The sequence below is a fragment of the Tamandua tetradactyla genome, chromosome 1 (genome assembly GCF_023851605.1).
Source record: "Tamandua tetradactyla isolate mTamTet1 chromosome 1, mTamTet1.pri, whole genome shotgun sequence".
NCBI lineage: Eukaryota > Metazoa > Chordata > Mammalia > Pilosa > Myrmecophagidae > Tamandua > Tamandua tetradactyla.
The window spans coordinates 125,909,427-125,932,823 of NC_135327.1; the positions used below are offsets into that span (position 1 = coordinate 125,909,427).

The 23,397-nt window shown below is 39.9% G+C and overlaps 1 protein-coding gene across 2 annotated transcripts in view; it reads right to left on the reverse strand.

Annotated features, from left to right (window-relative positions):
• CDK14 (cyclin dependent kinase 14) overlaps positions 1 to 23,397 on the reverse strand; it is a 653,719-nt gene that overhangs the window by 592,351 nt on the left and 37,971 nt on the right. The window contains exon 1 of one of the 2 annotated variants that reach the window (XM_077120922.1): positions 11,216 to 11,317. The exons of the other annotated variant lie outside the window; for it this stretch is intronic. The gene's annotated coding sequence lies outside the window, so the exon portion shown is untranslated. Of the gene's footprint in view, positions 1 to 11,215; positions 11,318 to 23,397 lie in introns of those variants that run through there. 2 annotated transcript variants of the gene reach the window in all.

Sequence of the window (23,397 nt, forward strand, 5' to 3'; positions counted from 1 at the left end):
CAAGTTGAATTCTTGATATTCTCACAAGCAGTGTGGACAACCAAAGCTATAGGCTGAGCCCTCAGTTTGGGGTTTGTTCATATGAAACTTAACCCCACAGGGGATAGGTCAAGCCTACTTAAAATTAAGCCTAAGAGTCACCCCCAAGAGAACCTCTTTTGTTGCTCAGATCTGGCCTCTCTCTCCAGCCAATACAGCAAGCAGACTCACCACCCTCCCTCTGTCTATGTGGGACATGACTACCAGGGGTGTGGATCTTCCTGGCAGCGTGGGACAGAAATCCCAGAATGAGCTGAGACCCAGCATCAAGGGATTGAGAAAAACTTCTTGACCAAAAAGGGGAAGAGTGAAATGAGATAAAGTTTCAATGGTTGAGAGATTCCAAACAGAGTCGAGAGGTTATCCTGGAGGTTATTCTCATGCATTAAGTAGCTATCACCTTGTTATCCAAAATGTAGAGAGGCTGGAGGGAACTGCCTGAAAATGCAGAGCTGTGTTCCAGTAGCCATGTTTCTTGATGATGATTGTATAATGATATAGCTTTCAAACAATGTGACTGTGTGATTGTGAAAACCTTGTGTCTGATGCTCCTTTTATCTACCTGGTCAACAGATGAGAGGAGCATATGGAATAAAAATAAATAATAGGGGGAACAAATGTTAAAATAGATTTAGTTTAAAGCAAAAAATGTTTATCTGTTACAAAATTAATATTTTGACTAGTGCATTTCCTAATATAACTTATGTAGATCGTTTGATTGAACGCCATAAGTACTTGGAATCTCAGGTAGGACATGAGATTTTGTTGGTTTGTCCAGAGTGATGCCCTGATGAATCCCAGAGTGATTCGATCAGTGAGTGGAAAAGTATCTGCAAAGCCCTCTTCGGGGAGTGGTGGGAATGGGGAGAAATTCAACTTCCCCAAGTTGAACTCTTGATATTCTCACAAACAGTGTGGACAACCAAAGCTATAGGCAGAGCCCCCAGTCTTGGGGGTTGTTCATATGAAACTTAACCTCGCAAAGGATAGGTCAAGTCTACTTAAAATTTAGGCCTAAGAGTCACCCCCAAGAGAGCCTCTTTTGTTGCTCAGACGTGGCCCCTCTCTCCAGCCAACACAATGAGCAGTCTCACCACCCTACCCCTCTTTACGTGGGACATGACTCCCAGGGGTGTGGACCTTCCTGGCAACGTGGGACAGAGATCCTGCAATGAGCGGAGACTCAGCATCAAGGGGTTGAGAAAAACCCTAGAATGAGCTGAGACTTAGCATCAAGGGATTGAGAAAACCTTCTCCACCAAAAGGGAGAAGAGAGAAATGAGACAAAGTGTCAATGGCTGAGAGATTCCAAACAGAGTCGAGAGGTTATCCTGGAGGTTATTCTTATGCATCAAGTAGATATCACCTTGTTATCCAACATGTAATGGAGAGGCTGGAGGGAACTGCCTGAAAATGTAGAGCTGTGTTCCAGTAGCCATGTTTCTTGATGATGATTGCATAATGATATAGCTTTCACAATTGTGAAAACCTCGTGTATGATGCTCCTTTTATCTACCGTGTCAACAGATGAGTAGAATATATGGAATAAAAATAAGTAATAGGGGGAACAAATGTTAAAATAAATTTCGTTTGAAATGCTAGTGATCAATGAAAGCAAGGGGTAAGGGGTATGGTATGTGAATTTTTTTTTTCCTGTTTTTGTTTTATTTTTCTGTTGTCTTTTTATGTCTTTTTCTGAATTGATGCAAACGTGTGGGAAATGATCATGATGATGAATATGCAACTATGTGATGATATCGTGAATTGCTGAGTGTATGTATTGGGAATGTTTGTGCTTCTTGTAATTTTTTTTTTTTAAGTAATAAAATTAAAAAAAAAAAGAAATGCTAGTGATCAATGGAGGGGAGGGGTAAGGGGTATGCTATGCATAATTTTTTTTTCTGTTTTCATTTTATTTCTTTTTACGTTATCTTTTATTTCTTTTTCTGAATTGATGCAAATGTTCTAAGAAATGATCATGATGATGAACATGCAACTATGTGACAATATTGTGAATTACTGATTATATATGTAGAACAGAATGATTATATATTAAGAATATTTGTGTTTCTTTGTTGTCATATTTTTTAATTTAAAATCAATAAAAATTTTTTTAAAAAAAGAGATTAAAGGAAACTACCTCAGGCATCCCAGATAACCTGCATCTCTGGGACCACTATGGACCAAGGAAGCTGAATCCTGGAGACCCCCTCCATTAGACCAGAGCCATGAATGAAGAAATCAATGGCTCTGTCATGGTTAGGGACAGGTGTCAACTTGGCCAAGTTGTGGTACCTGTTCATCTGATTGGGCAAGCGCTGGCCTGTCTGTTGCAATGAGGACATTTCATAGGATTAGGTCATGATCACGTCAGCTACATCCACAGCTGATTCCATTTGTAATCAGCCAAAGGGGAGTCTCTTCTGCAATTAGTGATACTAAATCCAATCATGGGAAGCCTTTTAAGGAGGACTCAGAGGAGACAGGTTGCATTCCTACTTTGGCTGGTGAGCCTCTCCTGTGGAGTTCATCCAGGCCATCCATTGGAGTCGTCGGCTTCGCAGCCTGCCCTGTGGATTTTGGACTCTGCATTCCTACGGTCACGTGAGACACTTTCATAAATTTTATATTTGCAAGTGTTCCCTGTTGATTCTGTTTCTCTAGAGAACCCTAACTAATACATCTTGGTACCGGGAGTGGTTCTTAAGGAACAGAATCTTAAAAATGGGTTTTTATGAATGGTTTTCTACTCTGACTGGGCTCAGAGACACTAAGGACTCTGATTCCCGTAATCAGAATGACACTCCCAATCCATGGACTGAGTTGGCAAAGGAGATAGTCAAAATATCATCATTCGATTCTCCTAATGCTTCGCTTGTACGAAGCCAGACTCTGGGGGATAATGTTTTTGACACCTTTACAGAGTTTTGTAGAAATAAGAGTTATAGAGATGTTGGTTGGTTGTTGTTAGATACACTGTCTACATTAAAGGGTGAAAGGGATGGGCTTAAGGCTTCAAACAAGAAGCTTAAGTGCCGTCTGAAAGATGTAGAGGTTTCTATGAGTATCCTGAAGGAAAATTTTATTTCCTGTAGCCGTAGACTTGAGATCTCTGAAAATCAGACTCAGAATCTTATTGTTAGAGTAGCAACTTTGCAACGTAAACTGAAATCTCAGTCTTGCATGGTGTCTGCCGTTAAAGTGAGGGCATTGATTGGAAAGGAGTGGGACCCTGAAAAATGGGATGGTGACATATGGATTGATAATGATGTTGGGGGTGAGGTTGAAACCCTAGACCATGCTGAGCCTTCTTTAGATAACCCTGTAATAGTCTGCCCTGAGGACATAGCCGCCCCACCTCCAGCCTGCCTTGAGGAATTGGCCACCCAACCTCCTCCTGAAGGGATTAGCCCTAGAGTTATTAATCCTGTTTCACCAGATGAAACTGCAAATGAAAGCCCTGAAGCAAATGGCTTGGAAGATATTTCTAATTCTTTTCATGACCCACCCCCACCACCCCTCATTTCTTCTAGACCTATAACTAGACTAAAGTCCCAACAGGCCCCTAAAGGTGAGGTACAAAGTATCACACATGAGGAGGTACGTTATACTCCAAAAGAACTGTGTGAGTTTTCCAATTTATATAGACAGAAATCAGGGGAATATGTGTGGCAATGGATTTTAAGAGTGTGGGATAATGGTGGGAGGAATATAAGGCTGGATCAGGCTGAATTTATTGATATGGGCCCACTAAGCAGAGATTCTGCATTCAATGTTATAGCTAGAGCAGTTAGAAAAGGTGTTAACAGCTTGTTTGGGTGGTTGGTTGAAACATGGATCAAAAGGTGGCCAACATTACCTGAGGTTGAAATGCCAGAACTGCCCTGGTATAATGTAGATGAGGGGATCCAGAGGCTTAGAGAGATTGGGATGTTAGAGTGGATTTATCATGCAAAGCCTGCTCTTACACCCCAGGAATGTCCAGAGGATGCACCTTTTACCAGAACAGTGAGAAATAAATTTGTGAGACTAGCACCATCATCCCTCAAGAGCTCTGTGGTTGCACTTCTCTGTAGGTCAGATATTATTGTAGGAACTGCTGTCACTGAGCTGGAATCCTTAAACACAATGGGGATGACAGGATCCCGAGTTGGCAGAAGCCAGGTGGCAGCACTTAATTACCAAAGACAGGGTAGACGTGGGTATTATAATAGACAACAAACTCAAAGGAGGCATCAAAATTATATGACACGCAGAGATTTGTGGCATTGGCTAGTAAATCATGGGGTGCCTAGAAATACAATAGAAGGGCAGTCTACTAAATTCTTGTTGGAGCTGTATAAACAAAAGAGTTCTAGGTCAAGGGAACAGAAGTCTAACCTGAATTACAAAAACACAGAGTCACGGCCCCTTAACCAATTTCCAGACTTGAAACAGTTTACAGACCCTGAGCCCCTTGAATGAAGGGGAGGCCAGGTCCCTATGGGGGAGAAACCTGTTACACTGCCACAAATTTATACTGTTAACATTCCTCTAAGTCTTCCCCAGGGAGACCGACGGCCTTTTACCAGGGTAACTGTGCATTGGGGAAAAGGAAATGATCAGATATTTCGGGGATTATTAGACACTGGTTCAGAAGTGACATTAATTCCAGGGGACCCAAAACGTCACTCTGGACCACCAGTCAGAGTGGGGGCTTATGGAGGCCAGGTGATCAATGGAGTTTTAGCTCAGGTCCGTCTCACAGTGGGTCCAGTGGGCCCCCAGACCCATCCTGTAGTTATTTCCCCAGTTCCAGAATGTATAATTGGCATAGACATACTGAGCAACTGGCAGAATCCCCACGTTGGTTCTCTAACTCGTGCAGTGAGGGCTATTATGGTGGGAAAGGTCAAGTGGAAGCCACTAGAACTGCCCCTACCAAGCAAAATAGTAAATCAAAAGCAATACCGTATTCCTGGAGGGATTGCAGAGATTACTGCCACTCTTAAGGACTTGAAAGATGCAGGGGTGGTGATTCCCACCACATCCCCTTTCAACTCTCCTATTTGGCCTGTGCAGAAAACAGATGGGTCTTGGAGAATGACAGTGGATTATCGTAAACTCAACCAGGTGGTAACTCCAATTGCAGCTGCTGTTCCAGATGTAGTATCATTGCTTGACCAAATCAATACATCCCCTGGTACCTGGTATGCAGCTGTTGATCTGGCAAATGCTTTTTTCTCAATAGCTATTAGTAAGGACCACCAGAAGCAGTTTGCTTTCAGCTGGCAAGGTCAGCAATATACTTTCACTGTCCTACCTCAGGGGTATATCAACTCTCCAGCCCTATGTCACAATCTTGTTCGCAGAGACCTTGATCGTTTCTCCCTCCCACAAGACATCACACTGGTCCATTATATTGATGATATCATGTTGATTGGACCTAGTGAGCAAGAAGTAGCAACTACTCTAGATTTACTGGTAAGGCATTTGCGTGTCAGAGGATGGGAGATAAATCCAACAAAAATACAGGGGCCTTCCACCTCAGTAAAATTTTTAGGTGTCCAGTGGTGTGGGGCATGTCGAGATATCCCTTCTAAGGTGAAGGATAAATTGCTGCATCTGGCCCCTCCCACATCCAAAAAAGAGGCACAACGCCTAGTTGGCCTTTTTGGATTTTGGCGACAACATATTCCTCATTTGGGTGTGCTACTCCGGCCCATTTATCGAGTGACCAGAAAAGCTGCTAATTTTGAGTGGGGACCTGAACAAGAGGAGGCTCTGCGACAGGTCCAGGCTGCTGTGCAAGCTGCTCTGCCACTTGGGCCATATGATCCAGCAGATCCAATGGTGCTGGAAGTGTCAGTGGCAAATAGAGATGCTGTCTGGAGCCTTTGGCAGGCCCCTATAGGAGAATCACAACGCAGACCCTTAGGATTTTGGAGCAAAGCCTTACCATCTGCTGCAGATAACTACTCTCCTTTTGAGAAACAGCTTTTGGCCTGCTACTGGGCCTTAGCAGAGACTGAACGCTTAACCATGGGCCACCAAGTTACCATGAGACCTGAGTTGCCTATCATGAGTTGGGTGTTGTCTGACCCACCAAGCCATAAAGTTGGGCGTGCACAGCAGCACTCTATTGTAAAGTGGAAATGGTATATACGAGATAGAGCCAGAGCAGGTCCTGAAGGCACAAGTAAGTTACATGAAGAAGTGGCACAAATGCCCATGGTTTCCACTCCTGCTGCCACATTACCTTCTCTTTCCCAGACCAGAGCTATGGCCTCTTGGGGTGTTCCTTACAGTGAATTGACTGAGGAAGAGAAAACTCGGGCCTGGTTTACAGATGGTTCAGCACGATATGCAGGTACCACCCGAAAGTGGACAGCTGCAGCATTACAACCCCTTTCTGGGGTGTCCTTGAAGGACAGTGGTGAGGGCAAATCCTCCCAGTGGGCAGAACTTCGAGCAGTGCACCTGGTTGTTCATTTTGCTTGGAAGGAAAACTGGCCAGAGGTGCGTTTGTATACTGACTCATGGGCTGTTGCTAATGGTTTGGCTGGATGGTCAGGGACTTGGAAAGATCATAATTGGAAAATTGGTGACAAAGAGGTCTGGGGAAGAAGTATGTGGATAGACCTTTCTGAGTGGGCTAAAAACATGAAGATATTTGTGTCCCATGTGAATGCACACCAGAGGGTGACTTCAGCAGAGGAAGATTTTAATAATCAAGTGGATAAGATGACCCGTTCTATGGATACCAGTCAGCCTCTTTCCCCAGCAACTCCTGTTATTGCCCAATGGGCTCATGAACAAAGTGGTCATGGTGGTAGGGATGGAGGTTATGCATGGGCTCAGCAACATGGGCTTCCACTCACCAAGGCTGACCTGGCTACAGCCACTGCTGAGTGCCCAATCTGCCAGCAGCAGAGACCCACACTCAGCCCTCGATATGGCACCATTCCCCGAGGTGACCAGCCAGCTACATGGTGGCAGGTTGATTACACTGGACCACTCCCTTCATGGAAGGGGCAGCGATTTGTTCTAACTGGAATAGACACATACTCTGGATATGGGTTTGCTTTCCCTGCACGCAATGCTTCTGCCAAAACTAATATCCGTGGGCTTACAGAATGCCTTATCCATCGTCATGGTATTCAACATAGCATTGCTTCGGATCAAGGAACACACTTCACAGCAAATGAAGTGCGGGAATGGGCACATGCTCATGGAATTCTCTGGTCTTACCATGTTCCCCATCATCCAGAAGCAGCTGGGTTGATAGAACAGTGGAATGGCCTTTTGAAAACTCAATTACGGTGCCAACTAGGTGGCAAAAACTTGAAAGGCTGGGCTAATGTTCTCCAGGAAGCTGTGTATGCTCTGAATCAGCGTCCGCTGTATGGTGCTGTTTCTCCCATAGCCAGGATCCATGGGTCCAGGAACCAAGGGGTGGAAATGGGTGTGGTGCCACTCACTATTACTCCTAGTGATCCACTAGGAAAATTTTTGCTTCCTGTCCCTGCTACCCTGAGTTCTGCTGGTCTACAGGTTTTAGTTCCAAAACAGGGTGTGCTTTCTCCAGGAGAAACAACAGTGATACCACTGAACTGGAAGTTAAGATTGCCACCTGGCCACTTTGGGCTACTTATGCCTCTGAATCAGCACACCAAGAAGGGGATTACATTATTGTCTGGGGTAATTGACCCTGACTATCAGAAGGAAGTAGGACTGCAACTACATAATGGAGGTAAAGAAGAGTTTTCTTGGAATATAGGAGATCCCCTGGGGCGTCTATTAGTACTGCCATGCCCTGTGATTAAAATCAATGGAAAACTGCAACAACACAATCCAGGCAGGACCACTAATGGCTCTGAGACTTCAGGAATGAAGGTTTGGGTCACCCCACCAGGCAAAGAACCACGGCCAGCTGAAGTGCTTGCTGAGGGGAAAGGGAACATGGAATGGGTAGTGGAAGAAGGTAGTGATAAATATGAACTTCGACCACGTGATCAGTTACAGAAACGAGGACTGTAATGCTGTTTTGTTTGTGTTATACTATTTAAGTTGTAAGATATCAAGTTTAAGAATGAATGTTGCCCAAGGATTTGCACGCTATTCTGGAGAGATTTAATGTGTTTCCAGTTATATGCAGGACAGTTGAGTATTGTCAGGTAAAGGAAAAAATGTGTGCTTATTTGTTTTCATTTGGAAATTAAGTATGGTCTAAGGTGATGTATATATATATATATATATATATATATATATATATATATATATATATGTGCCAAGTTGACAAGGGGTGGACTGTCATGGTTAGGGACAGGTGTCAACTTGGCCAAGTTGTGGTACCTGTTCATCTGATTGGGCAAGCGCTGGCCTGTCTGTTGCAATGAGGACATTTCATAGGATTAGGTCATGATCACGTCAGCTACATCCACAGCTGATTCCATTTGTAATCAGCCAAAGGGGAGTCTCTTCTGCAATTAGTGATACTAAATCCAATCATGGGAAGCCTTTTAAGGAGGACTCAGAGGAGACAGGTTGCATTCCTACTTTGGCTGGTGAGCCTCTCCTGTGGAGTTCATCCAGGCCATCCATTGGAGTCGTCGGCTTCGCAGCCTGCCCTGTGGATTTTGGACTCTGCATTCCTACGGTCACGTGAGACACTTTCATAAATTTTATATTTGCAAGTGTTCCCTGTTGATTCTGTTTCTCTAGAGAACCCTAACTAATACAGGCTCTGAGTAGTAAAAATCAGAAAAGCACGAAACATTCACACAAAGGACCAGAAAGAGAACAACAGCCTCTTGATGTGAATATCATCCTACAAGAAAGAAAGATCAATTTACAAACACACCGCTGAAACCATGAGCAATCATGTACCCAGAAACCTCGATAACCATTTCAGTGAGCGAGTAAGCAGGAAACTCACACATTAGGTATTCTCAATGGTAGTGATTTAATACAAGAAACTGACTACATAGGTATGGCAAAACTGAAAAAATAAAAAGGGGACTCAGAGATAAGTCATATATTAAAAAACCCTAAAAGCACTATCACCGTGAGTGCTTTAAGAAACAAAAGTATAGTGGTGTTTGTATGTTAAGTTTTATCAATAAAAAAAAAAAAAAAAAAAAAAACGCAGTAATGGGCTTACCAGAATCTGGGTGCTCAAAAGGAGGTACTAGGACTCAAGGGGGGAAAGAGGGTATACACAGTATAATTGATACCTGGACCTCAGTAAGGGCCTATGGCAAGAGCTGTAGCTGGCCTCTGCCACGGGAGGAATGCAGAAAGCATCTGAAAACAGCGAAGTCTTTTCTCCCCCTTCCTCCTACATTTCCAACCGCCACCAGTGCCTCCTTCCACCAAAAACTAACAGGAATCCAGCTGGCAAGGGAAGTTGGGAAAGGAAGTTTGCTGAGCTCCAACCCCAGCTCACAAAACAAAGTATAAGCTGGTGGGCTTGAAGCTGAGACCACAAATGAATAGCCAGCATAGTTTGATTAATCGTATTTTCCCCACTAGGTTTCAAGTTCCTCAGCGGAGCATCATCCAGGAATGTAACCCTCATGCTTGCGAACTACTCAACGTCATGATGCTTTTATGACTAAGGATAAAGTTGGAATATTATACCAGAACTCCGTTCTTCTGTCAGGATTATAAATTGATCTCCTATTTATTTGGATTCAATGGCTGCTTAGCAACTTCACTGGATAGAGCACAAATAAATACTTTTATAATTGAGAATGATGCCCAAATCCAACAATTTTTCCCAACAAAACAAAATCCTGAATACAAAGAATCCTAGCATTTCTCAAATTCATTTAAATATTTCCTAGTTCTCCTACACAAAGAGTTAACCTCTGCACTGGGATGAGACTTTGGGGCCTGAATAGGAGTGAATGTATTTTATTTTGCATGTGGGAAAGATGTGAATCTTCAGAGCCAGAAGGTATTCATTCAGTCTCCAAAATAGGCCCCAAGGACCCCTGCCTCCTGATCATCACACTCTTGTGTAATCCCCTCCCACACTGAACAGGGCTGACCTGTGTAACCAATAGGATACTGCAGAAATGACTATGTGTGACCTCAGAGGTTAGGTCATAAAAGACATGCAGCTTCCACCTGGCTTTCTCTTGGATTACTCACTCTGGGAGTAGCCAGCTTCCAAACCGTAGGGACAAGCAGCCCTGTGGAGTGGTCCATGTGGCAAGGAACTGAGAGATCTTCTGCCAACAGCCATGGGACTGAGCCATGTGGAAGGAGATGCTCCAGGCTTGGCCAAGCCTTCGGATGACTGCTGCTCTCATCAAATCTTCACTGTAACTTCTGAGATACCGGGAGCCAGAACCACTTGCTCCTAAATTCCTGACCCACAGAAACCCTGCCCTGTGTAATAATGGATGTTTACTGTTGTCTTAAGGCACTAAGAATTGGAGTAACTTATTATGCACAATAGATACCATATTTAACCCTCAAAGAACCCTCGTTGGTTATAGTCTCTCATTCCTAAATCAAAGGGGACAAGATTCACTAAACATACTTTGCTTCTGATTCCCAGTCTGGCCTGAAAGAATCCTCTAACTCCATTAACGTGGATTATTTAAAGAGTCCAGCTGCTTCCACTCTATCCATTCAACTACTCTCTTAACATATCTTGAATTTTCTATCAGCTGAAGCCAGCAGAGGAATTAGATGCCCATGAGAATCTTTCTGAGCCCCCTAATACTGAAAGCATTCAAGCAGTTGATCAAAGACTAAGTCATAGAGGTTATAAAAATATTTTTTACATGAATAGACGGCCGTCAACGTTTCCAATAACACTAAGAATCTAAGACACAACTCTCTGTGTGAACCCCCAAACTCTATCTTCTGTGCAGTAACTGTCATCAGGTACAACTAAGCTGTCACAGTAGCCCGGAGATCACAGGAAAAATCATTAAAGTAGCTTATAAACAGAAAAAGAAAAGATGATCCACTTCATATTAATTTTCCTATGCCAGATGGAAAAAATCTGTTCTTTCATTAAACCCAAAAAGGGCAAAGGCAGAGGAAGCAGACACGGAGAGTGGGAGTGTAAACCAGTGCATCGTCTTTGAAAGGCAAATTGAGCACTATATATTAAAATTTTTAATACGCATAGTCTGTGATTCAGCATTTCCAATCGCAAACAAAAATGTCCACTCACCTCTGTTTGTTATGGACAAAATCCTGTATAAACCTAAATTCTCACCAATAAGAAAATGGGTAAAGAGATTACAGTACAGCCGTACAATGAACATCAGGCAACCTGTAAACAGAATGAATTAGATTTGTACACAGGCTGGTGTGAAACATCATCCAAGATATACTGTTAGGCAAAAAAATAAGATATGCCCCCATTTGTATAGAAAAGAAATAAAAATGACCTATAAGCATAGAGATTGCCTGGAAGAAGTTTTTTTAAATGTTGTTCATAGCTATCTCTGAGGAGGGGTAAGAGAAATTTGAGAGCAAGGGGAAGACTTTTTATTGTATGCTCTTTTCAACCATATGGATATATTTTTTAATTTTTAAGTAGGAGGAGAAAGCTTAATGGGAAAAAATAAAATAAAAGAACAAGAGGGAAAATGAAGGTTCAAGTTATAGCTACTCTTCAACTAATTTATAATTCAGTCCTTAAAAGTAGCCAGGGTCTGGTCTGGGCTTAAGACACTCGCATGCACATTCAACCTGGAGCAAAAAGGCCCTTCACACCTTTTGTGTGTCTCTTGTTAATTAGGGAAGGAGAGCTTTCCTTGCCTTCCTAATGCAAACCACTAACTCAATGACTGGAGGCACTTCATTGAAAATGAAAATCTTTCTGTCCTAAGCTTTAAGAATCATGAAATGTGGAAGAACTGCCTTTCTTTGACTGCTTATGCAAAGCCAGGCAAGGTCAAAGAAATAAAAAAGAAGCCAGCATTCATTTCACTAACTGGTGGGAGCACACACTGCTGTCAAAAACCTGGCTACTCCTGCTTGCTGACTCCACCCATAAATGTCAGAAGTGATTTTCTTCTCCATTGACCCAACCCTTTCTGAGACTAACTGAGCACTTACCAGATCACTGATCTGCTTAAAAGAACTCTAGGAAGTGGCTGTTAATTATTCTTTCTGTGTGTGTGTGACATGGAAGGGAGATCTAAGTAGGACAATATGCTTTTAAAAGGAACATTCTTTTTCTCTTGTGGCCAACATGTTAAAGATTAGACTTTCATGTTTTGAAATAGGCTTTTGTTTGGTAACAGAGGTAAGGGTATTTTTACTCACCTAACTATAAATAAATTATAGCTGTCTAAAATCATTCGCTTTAAGTGTTTCCAAGTTGCGTTATGACCTATTTTTAAAAGGAGTAAAATACCCAGAGTTTTCCTTATAAATTATTTAAGCACTATTTAGACTGGATTATTAGTCTACTACTAGAATACATGAGACTAGATTTAAACAAAAAAAAAAGCCCAAATAACTTTTCAAGTACCTTTTAAATTAACCAAATATTCAGATTCTTTTTCAATCCAGATCAAAGTATCGAGTCTTTTTTCCAACTATTTTTCAATCACACAAAAGCGAAAGGAAAAAAAACCCTCCCTTACAAAATACATGACACATAGTAGATGCTCACTAAAATCAAAAAGCTCATATTTATAGAGGCATCTACTTTTTCTTGGAGGTAAGGTGTCTAAAGTTCCTACCTCTTTAACCTTATAGGTTTTGTCTAATCTTTACACACACACAAAGCTAAATTTAACTGATTTTTTTTTTTGGGGGGGGGGGGTGCATGGTCTAGGAACCAAACCCAGACTCCTACATGGAAGGCAACCATTCTACCACTGAACCACCCATGTACCCATTAATTGAATTTTTTTAAGTAACATGAACATATATTCTATGTTTTTTAACAAAATAAATTTTAATAAGTTATACATGCACATCAAGCAAAATTCAAAATGTACAGTAAGTATCCTTACCACTCCTCTCTTCCACCCTCTGTGTTCTCCCCAAACTGTTACCAGTTTCGTATATCTTAGATTTATGCATACCAGTGTATATGACACATACTGATAAATAGATAACAGATAAATAGATAGATTAACAGTAAGTATGAATAGTAGCAAGCTATATACCATTTTCTACAGCTTGATTTTTTCACTTAATGCAGCTTGGAAATCATCCCATAATCCTTATACAGGGAGCCTGCCTAATTTTTTAATGCCTATACAGTATTCTGTGTTATCCTAACTCTCTTGCTGAAGTGTAATTTCCAATCTTTTGTAACTGAAAACAACACTCATGAAATCCTTATAGATGTTTCATGTTCCAATCACTATGACTATGCAACATATAACACAAAATTTAGATGCTTAAAATAACAATAACCATTCATTATTTCTTATAGTTTCTGTAGGTCTAGAAATCGGGAGTAGCTGAACTGGGTGGTTCTGGCTCAAGTTCTTTTAGGAAGACACAGTTAGATGCTACCTGGATGGGACTCCCTCAAAGTATACAACTTCTTCACTCACATTTCTTGGAACACTAGAAAACCTGGGGTCTAGAATAGCTGGGGCTCCTTGGCATCTCTCACTATGTCATCTCTCCACTGGTCTCCCCAGCCTAGCGGTGTCAGGGTAGCCAGCCTTCTTCTATGGCACTGCAGACCTTCAAATGTGCATGACCCAAGAGACAGAGAGAGCCAGGTGGAAGCAGTATCACCTTCTATGACCGAGCCTCAGAAATCATGCCCAATTTTAAAGACAGGGGACCCAGACCCGACCACTCAATGGAGAAGAGCTAATGTCACACTGTAAAAAGAGGACATGGTTTGGGGATATCGGTGTGGCCATTTTTAGAAAATACAATTAGCCGCACTTCATTACCCACGTGTAGGAATTAATGTGGGTAATAAATGAAAATGAAGTGGCTGGATGAAAAGATTTGTACATCTGTAATTTTAATAAATATTCCTAACTTGCACTCCCATGAGCAACATATGAGAATCTATATGCCCAAATCTTTACATAGTATGCCAATCTTTCTGATCTTTGCCAATCTAGATAGATGAAAATGGTGTCTTAGTCAAATTTTATTTTCTCTTATCTTGAGAGAGACTATTTGTCTTTTCTCATGTGCTCAGAAGCCACTTGTATTTATTTTTGCCAGGGGTCATATCTGTTCATATTCCTTTGCCCACCTTTATACTGGGTTGTTGGTCTTTTCCTTACGCTTGGTAAGCACTTTTAGATAATAAAGAGCTGTGATTTGCGAATATTTTTCCCAGTTGGTATTGAGTCTTCATACTTCTCTACTGTGAGGACATAAATTTAAATACCTATCCAGAGGCCAGGCAAGTAACAAAATAAGAGGACTGCGAGAGGACAGGGAGTGAGAGAGAAGAACAGAAACCTTAACTAAAACCTTTAGACAAACCCCCCCAAAAAAATTGCCAGAGGGGAAAGATCCTTTCTGTAAGGCTGGATTCAATTCACTGAAAGTGGAAAGAAAAGAAAATATGATCGGACATGTAGTAGAAGTGTCAAGAGAAATAGGCAAGCCGAACCTGGTTCCTTCAAATAAATGCTTACAGCTGACAGAGAAAACTACCAGGGCATCTACTATCCCTGGGGGCACTGTCCATTGGGGTTCTAATCGCTACCCTCACCCCCTCCTTTCCAGTGTTTTAGGTTCCTAGGCTTCTCAAGCAAATATCATGCAATGGATCGATTAAACAATGGGAATTTGTTACAAGAAAGCCCAAATCAAGACATCCATAAGGCGCTGCTCTCTTTCCGAAGACTGGTGCACTGGGGCAGGCTGCCTTCAGTCCTTGGTCCTGGGCTCCTCCACGACATGGCAATGCACACAGCAGCCCCTCTTGGCCTCTCGGTTCCCTTCTGGGTTCCACTGAATTTCAACTTCTCCCTTCCCATGGCTTCCTTTCTCCTATCTGAATTTCACTTGCCTTATAAAGAACTGTACAGTATTCTGAATTGATGCAAATGTTCTAAGAAATGATCCTGATGATGAATATGCAACTATCTGATGATATTGTGAATTACTGATTATATATGTAGACTGGAATGATTATATGTTAAGAATATTTGTGTTTCTTTACTGTAATTCTTTTAATTTAAAAATTAATAGAAAATGGAATTGCTGCACTAGGATAAAGGAAAAAAAGTAAATAAAAATAATAATAAAAAAAAGAACTATACAGTAACAGAATTAAGACCAATGCTGGACCTCACCTTAACTGTAGTAACCTCATCAAAAGCTCCTACTTTTAATGGGTTCACACCCACAGGACTGGGTTAAGTTTAAGAAAGTATTTCTCTGGGGTACATACAGCTCCTAACAACCACAGCCAGCATCACCAGCATTCAAGGATAGACCCACCACAGCAGCCAGGCCCACTGCTACTGACTGACAATGGGGGTAGAGGGGGGCCCCAAATTCTACTGTCCAGGCTGAATTAACCAGCAACTGAAGGCAAAAATCTGTATGTCTTCATATCTGATTTCTAAAAATATTCCTGGGTATAGTACTGACATTTTAGGTACATTGCAAATTAAACAAGTCTTTAGTGGTCAGTGTAGGAATCTAAAGACCACTCTGGTGGGCACTTCCCAAATTGATGTCCATGAAACACTGCTCCACAGCAGGTCACTGGGGTGTTCCTAGGAAGTGCTCCCTGAAGGAGATAAAGTTAAAGAGGTTTTCACTACACAGCTGCTCAGATCCTTGAATATTAAACATGTATCCATCAAGACTAGGAAGCAAATTTCCCAAACTTATCCAAGCAAGAAACATTTTCTCATCCATTTGTGGTTATTATCAGGGTATTTGCCCCTAAAATATGCACACGAACTACTTGGAGCTGTTTTTTCAAATTGGACGAGTTCAACAGAGAGATTCATTTCCCAAGCACTGAGACCTGAAACAAGTTAATTCATCTTCAGATTCCCACCTAGAAAATGGAAATAAAGATGTGACAACCCAGTTTGTTGTATGGAAATCCAAAATTGACATGATACATTAAGCAGTCAATAATTATCAATTATTACCATCATTACCCTTCCATCTTATTTCTATCTTCTCACTTTCAATATCTATTGTTGAAAACAGTAACATTTCAGGTTGTTAAAAATGAACAGGTTTGTCAATTTACTGCTGCAACAGACCCATCAAAAGTCAGGTTGTTAGGTTTTGCTCTTTGGGTCAAACAAATGAAACCAACCAACCCTGAGACCATGGGCAAATTCAGAGAAACTGTCCTCTGGCTTCCTGACTCAGCCATCATGCTGTCTTCACTACTCAGCATCATTTATCAAGGAGCAGTCAGACACGGAACAGGCTCGAGTACAGAAAACGCAAGCCCTATGCATTTTACAACTCTTCTCATCATTTAGTGGGAAAAAATCATTCTTACAAAAAAGATTTTGCTACTGCTTGATCACCTAAATCCATAAAAATCCTATATGACCAGAATGTAAATATCCTGTAATTCAGAAAATAGCTAAAATAAAGGTCAAACAACAGACTGGGGGGATGATGTTTGTCTTAAAAGGGGCAAAGAATTTTCATTAATATTAATATTTGTATGGCATGCAAAGAAGTCAACTATAGTAACAACAATATCAAACCCTACTTGTGCTAATGACTAAGTAGAAACGCACAGGAGCAGACAACTCCTCAGCCCAAGGGTAGCTCTGGAGCACCTTTGCCCACATCATGATGCATGACAGCTGCCCACCAGACAGGCTCCATGCAGATCCAGAAGGCCTTCTCCTTGCTCCTCATCTTTCCTCCAGGCAAAGACCTGTGCATCGTTCAAGCTGCACACATACATCCCTCTCCTTTCCTGTCTTGGCCACATGCTCTAGATTTCTCTTCCAACACATTTTCATACTTTGTTTGGAATCTTCATTCTCCCTACTGTAATGATCTCTCCATGAGATAAAGAATTTTTTGAGTGCACATTCTAAGCCTTCTCATCCTTGAATCTCCAATATTAGCACCATGCCTGACACAGAATGGATATTCAGTAAATGCTTGTTGAATAAATACATCCATTCATCATCCAAGAGGTAATAATAAAAGGAAACAAACACCAGTTGAAAAGTTTACTTAAGTAGTCAAAAAATAAACTCAACTTTTACTGTGGTAAGTAACAGCATATGTCTAATAAAGCAGCAAAATATTTGTTTTAAATGATAAAAATTGGTCCAACCCTCCAGAAAAGAAACATGATAATACCTATTAAAAACCTCAGCAATCATAAATCTATCCATTACTGAGAACCAGCTAGAATTTTATCCAAAGGAAAAAGCCAAAGGAAGAAAACTAACACCTACAGAAATCTTCATTATTTAGAATATCAAAATATGAGAAAGTACTTTGGAGCCTGACTATCCTGCAACATGCCAACAAAATATTATACAGCCATCAGAACTGATAATTTAACACTGCAAAAACATTAATTCTTAAGGTTACATCTAGAACAGTTCATACTGTTTATTTAAAGGATGCAAAGTATGTCATTTCTAGCATAAAAAACAGCTTTACTGAGAAATATTCACATACTTACAATTCACCCAAAGCCTACTATTCAATAGCTTCCAGTATTCAGAGTTGTGCCATTGTCACCACAATCAATTTTAACAACATTTTCATTACCCCAAAAAAGAAACCCTGCCCCCTTAGCCATCACATCAACCCTGCCAATTCCCAAGCCCAAGGAAACCAAAAATCTACTTTCTGTCTCTATAGATCCACCTTTTCTGGACATTTCATATAAATGTAACTAAATAGTATGTGGTCCTTTGTGACCGGTTTATTTCACTTAACCTAATGTTTTCAAGGATCCTCTATGTTGCAATATGTATCAGTACTTCCTTTCTTTTTTTTTTCTGCAAGGGCAGGAACCGGGAATCGAACCTGGGTCTCTGGCATGGCAGGCGAGAACTCTGCCACTGAGCCACCATGGCCTGCCAAGTACTTCATTTCTTTTTACTGACCAATAATATTTCACAATGTGGACAGCCCAAATTTTATATAACCATTCTTCAGCTCATGGACATATAGACTGTTTCCACCTTAGGTCTTATGAATAATGTATTATAAATATTTGTGTACAGGTTTTTGCATGGACATTATGTTTTCAATTTTCTTGGTATATATACAGGAGTGGAATTCCTGGATTGTATGGCAAAACTTTATGTTTAACTGTATGAAGAACTGTCAGACCATTCCAAAGCAGCTGTTTCATCTGGTAATCTTATCAGCAGTGTATAAGCATTTCCTATTTTTTAACTGTCTATATGTCTTTTTATTATTGATTTGTAACAGTTCTTTATATATTCTAGATACTAGTTCTTTATCAGATATATGATTTTCAAAAATATTCTCTTTCTATGAGTTGTCATTTCGCTTTCTTGACATTATGCTTTTAAATATTTCTAAAGAAACCCAAATATCATGGCGATTTCATTCCCAACATAATCCACACAAAACATGCATGAACAAGCACTAGGAAACTTTATTCCATACCCCTTTCTTGTTGAAATCATATTTCATTCTTCTCCCTCAAACTGTTATCCTAATACATTTATGCTGAAAGTCTTTCCTGATTTATAAACTCTATCATACTTCCCAGCATCAAAGTGTATACATACTTAGAAACTTTATAATACCTTGATTTCCTGTGACCAGTTTTAATCTTTCTTCTAGAGTCAGTTATTGTTATAATGAATAGTATACAACAAGTATATAATTGATAAACAAACAGAATAAATATTATCAGGGATGTACTGATTAATGAGATGGATGTGGTAAGGGATGTTTAATAGGCCTTAAGACTTCCCTGACATCAAAACTATGAACTACAAAGAATTTCTGCTTGAGGTGACAAAAAGGTAGGGATAACAGATATAGGTGATAAGAGCACAATATTGTGAATGTAATAAAACTACTGAATTGCACACTTAAATGTGATTAGATGGGAACTTTTGTGCTGTACATTATTACTACAATAAAAAGTTTTAAAAAAAGAAGAAACGCCTAAAGAAAAACGGCTATGAGAAGACGTGATTTTCACTGTAATCTATCCACTAGTAAATCTGCACTGTAATCTACCTATTCATAAAGCTTCTTCTTAAAAAAAAAAAAAACCTGAAAATTGGTCCTGTGTCTGATGATCAGAACTTTAAAAACTCTGGGTCAAAAGAAAACAAATAATTGAACACAAACACACACACACATGCACAAAAACCTTGGGTCAATGTGCTATATATAATGTCACCAATGGGGGAAGCAAGTTTTTTATAAAGCAGGAGAAGGCTGTGGTGGGGGGAAAGGTGAGAAACAAGATTGGCATGATGCCAGACTACTGGTGTGCTTCAGGCAGATCAAATTTCAGAAAAAAAATAGTGCAGAAGTTGAAGATCTAGAAATAAATTTCCTTAAAACTATCCAGACCCACATATGTCTTGGAAAGTCTTTAATACTCCCCTAAGCAGACATGCTCCCCCTGCTAAAAGACAGCTGCCTTAGAGGATCTTGGAGATGGTTATCCTTCCTTGGATAATTTTGCTTAATTATACACTTCTTACATTACACAAAGTCTGTCTTTTCTAACATCTCTTTCTATACAGGATAGCAGGCTGCCTTATATGCAGAAAAGAGCTTACTTTCTCCAATATTTCATAATAAAATGGAAAGGGTCAAAGAATTCAAGACAATTTACATCATCAAGAAGGTCTGCAGTTAATAGGAAGATCTATAAAAATGCTGATTAATTGTATATATAATTTTATATTTTTTACCCTAAAGGTCTGAAGACTTTAAATCATGTGCTGTACTAGCAGCAATATACAAACAAGCCTAAAATAGTTACTTTTAAAATCAGTCTTTAGCTTGACAAGAGCTTATGACTGGATTAATATTGCTTATATCCATCTAAATGTCACTTTGACAAACTAAATGTTTTTCTTGATGACATCTCCCCCTAGGCATATGGCACTCCCATTAACTCCAGTGTTATCTTTGTGGCAGGAAAATATGCCTCATTGTTTTCAGAATATTCATAATTTACAAGCCCTCTCTTTTGTCATGATTTATAATTGCTCATAATATTGAGGAGAAAGATCCCTGCACAGATGCTAGCCAGGGTGTCTGTGGTTTTTTTAAATCATTATTCATTTCAAAGAACAAAGTGTTCTCTTTGAAGCAAATATGTGATAGCCATAATCCAAATTTTAGATGAAAAACCTACCTTATAAAGTCTAACATAAAAAAGATATCAGGCTAAACTTTATAATGATAACCTTGGCAACTCAGAAAAACACTGAAAATACGAAATCAAGGAAGAATACATATCCATAATTTTCAACAATACCATTCAACAAGCATTTATTAAAACCTATCCACATAAAAAAAACCTGTGACAGGAACTGCAGAGGATAAACACTTCAGCCCCTGAGAAGATTCTAATGACAAACTGGCACCAGAAAATCCATGAAGACTCTGAATGCTGTAAGGGGACTCTCGTGATCCAAATATTTATCCCCAAACTCAGGGTGTCATAACTCAAAAATATTCCCCAAGTCACTTATAATCCTTTATAAAATCCTCCCTATCCAATTCACCACCACCACAACCATCACCACCACCATCCACCCAGTGGCATAAAAACGCAAACAAAGCAACTAAAAATCTTACAAAACAGGCATGAGACTGATGGGAGTGATTTTGGAAAGGTGTTTAAAATACATACAAGACTACAGAAAATGAAGATCTCAGTTCCTCTTTATAATTAACAATTGAAGTTTTTTCTAACCTACAACTCTACAGATGTTTCAAAAGAGAATGAAATCAATATCAAATGTTTAAAAAATCTATTAGGCATCTTGTGAAGTTTATGTAGGTAAAGAAGCTTAGACTACCTACAGGCATGCCTAAGAGTTACTTCTGGAGGACCTCTGTTGTTGTTCAGAGGTGGTCTCACTCTCTCTAAGCCCAACTCTGCAAGTGAAATCATTGCCCTCCCCACTACATGGGACATGACATCCAGGGGTGAAGTTCTCCCTGGCGACATGGGAGAGGATTCCCAGGGATGAATCCAGACCTGGCACCATGAGATCAACAATTCCATCCTGACCAAAAGGGGGAATAGAAGTGTAATTAATGAAGTATCAATGGTAGAGAGAGTTCAAATAGAGTCGAGAGGCTACTCTGAAGGTTGCTCTTACACAAGCTTCAGGTAGACCTTGCTACCTATCATAACCTGTCAACTCCCAACCAGGACCATTCCAGTCAATCCTAAAGAACATCTAGGGCAAATTTAAGATTCCACAAGGGTTCCAGGCACTAGAATAACATGTAAAAAACCTACAACCTCCAGATGCATCCCTAGTCCAGAGAAGTCCTGAAAGCTAGCCCAACCTCTCCAGAACATCAGATAGTTTCATCTCCCTACCCCATATTAATGACAGAATCTTTCGATATCAAAAATTTAGAATTACCATAGCCCAAACAATCCAAGGAGAGGTATGGAAAGATCAAAGGTGATGATGGAATTATACATAGAAGACAGGACTTAACAAATTAATATGAATGCTGAATCATTAAATTGATATCTCTTTTAGGCTCCAGTATTTTAGAGCGGTTAGAAGTAAAAACCTAAAATTGTGGAATTGTAACCCATGTCAAAGTCTGAAATACGTTCTACAACTAATCGTGGTGTGGTGCTTGGAAATTTATAGTTTTGTATATATGTTATTGTTAACAAAAAGAGAAGGAAAAAAAAGTCGATTGTGATGATAAAAAGTATTTTAAACCCACTAGCCTCCTATATTCTGGAGCAGCTAGAAGGAAAAATCTGAGAGGATCATATGGTAGCCCATGACAAACTCTGGGATCTATCCTGTAACCACTTGTTGAAGAGTGCTTTGAAAACTATTGCTTTTTGATTTCTTTACTTTGTATATGTTATACTATACAATAAGAAAGAGTTTTTTTAAAAAATCAGAAAAATAAAATACTAACACTATTAGTTAACTGGCAAGGTTAATAGGGTGACTAGGGATCAGTTTTGAGAAAATGATTTCAATAAATAAATGTATATACATACATATGTAAAAAAATCTATTAATCTATTAATAAATGTATATACATACATATGTAAAAAAATCTAGTTAATAAAAATAACTAGCACCCTCTTTTAAGTATGCCTAAACAGGATTAGCATATAGTGTTGTCATGAAATTGTCAGAAAAACTATTCTTAAAAAAAGACCTTAATTCACTTGTTTGTTCTAAGTTAACACACAGTTGCAAATAAAAATTAGAGCCTTCTTTTTATGATTATTGTTTATTTCCTAAAAGACCCAATCCCAATCAAACCTTATATGCATATTAACTATGAAATGTTGGTCTTTGTTTTAAGTGGATTCACCTTTAGTGACCTTTTCCAGTACCAATTACTCTTGCGCTTCCTGTATCTTTCTAGTTCCAATTAATGAGTAACATTATAGCAGATCTAAGCATATTCCAATTATTTATATTTGAAGGGGTTTTCTGCTATGGAACCCACTGTCATTTTTTTTCCCCAACTCCATCCCAGGGGCTCACCCTACACCAATTGAGCCTTTACACTGGTGCACCACTCTTTGACTCTGGGCTTTGTCACCCACCCTAAGGCAGCTGCTGAGCAAGAGACAAGTTTCCTCAGTCTGTGTGTCTTAATGGGTTTTGGTGGTAATCACTCTGGAATAGAACAAATACAGTAAGAAATACAGGACTTTTAAAAATTCTTATAATAGTGGCCCCTGGTCCCAGGATCTGAACTTCTTTCTGGAAAGTTAAAACATGCTCTACTTCTATTCACTTGTGGAACTTAAGTTTACTCATTAATACTACCCCCACCACCAATCACTTCCCACACCCATTCCCTCAGCATCAGCCAGACCCCTTCCTCCAAGGTGTTGTCTGCCCAAACTGAAAATACAATCGAAGAATAATGGGTCTCAGGTGGGTAGTTTGCCTTTCTGAGGCCCTCCAAGCAAAGAGATGCTAAGTAAGCTAAGTAAAATGAGATTCTGACACAGTAGGTCTGAGGTGAAAACAGAAGATTTCAGCCACCGATGAAACATTTATTATGACCTATCACCAGAATTAATGTAGATTATCTAGCGAATTTAGAGACGTTAAATGAGCACTTCAGAGAAATAAGCCAAGGCCAGAACACAGGAATCCCTGGTTCCATGCTGCTTCATGAGACAATGAATTCTCAACTCTATCAGTTCAACACCATCTTTTGATAGTAAACATCTGTAATACACTTGTGGTGGTTAATTTC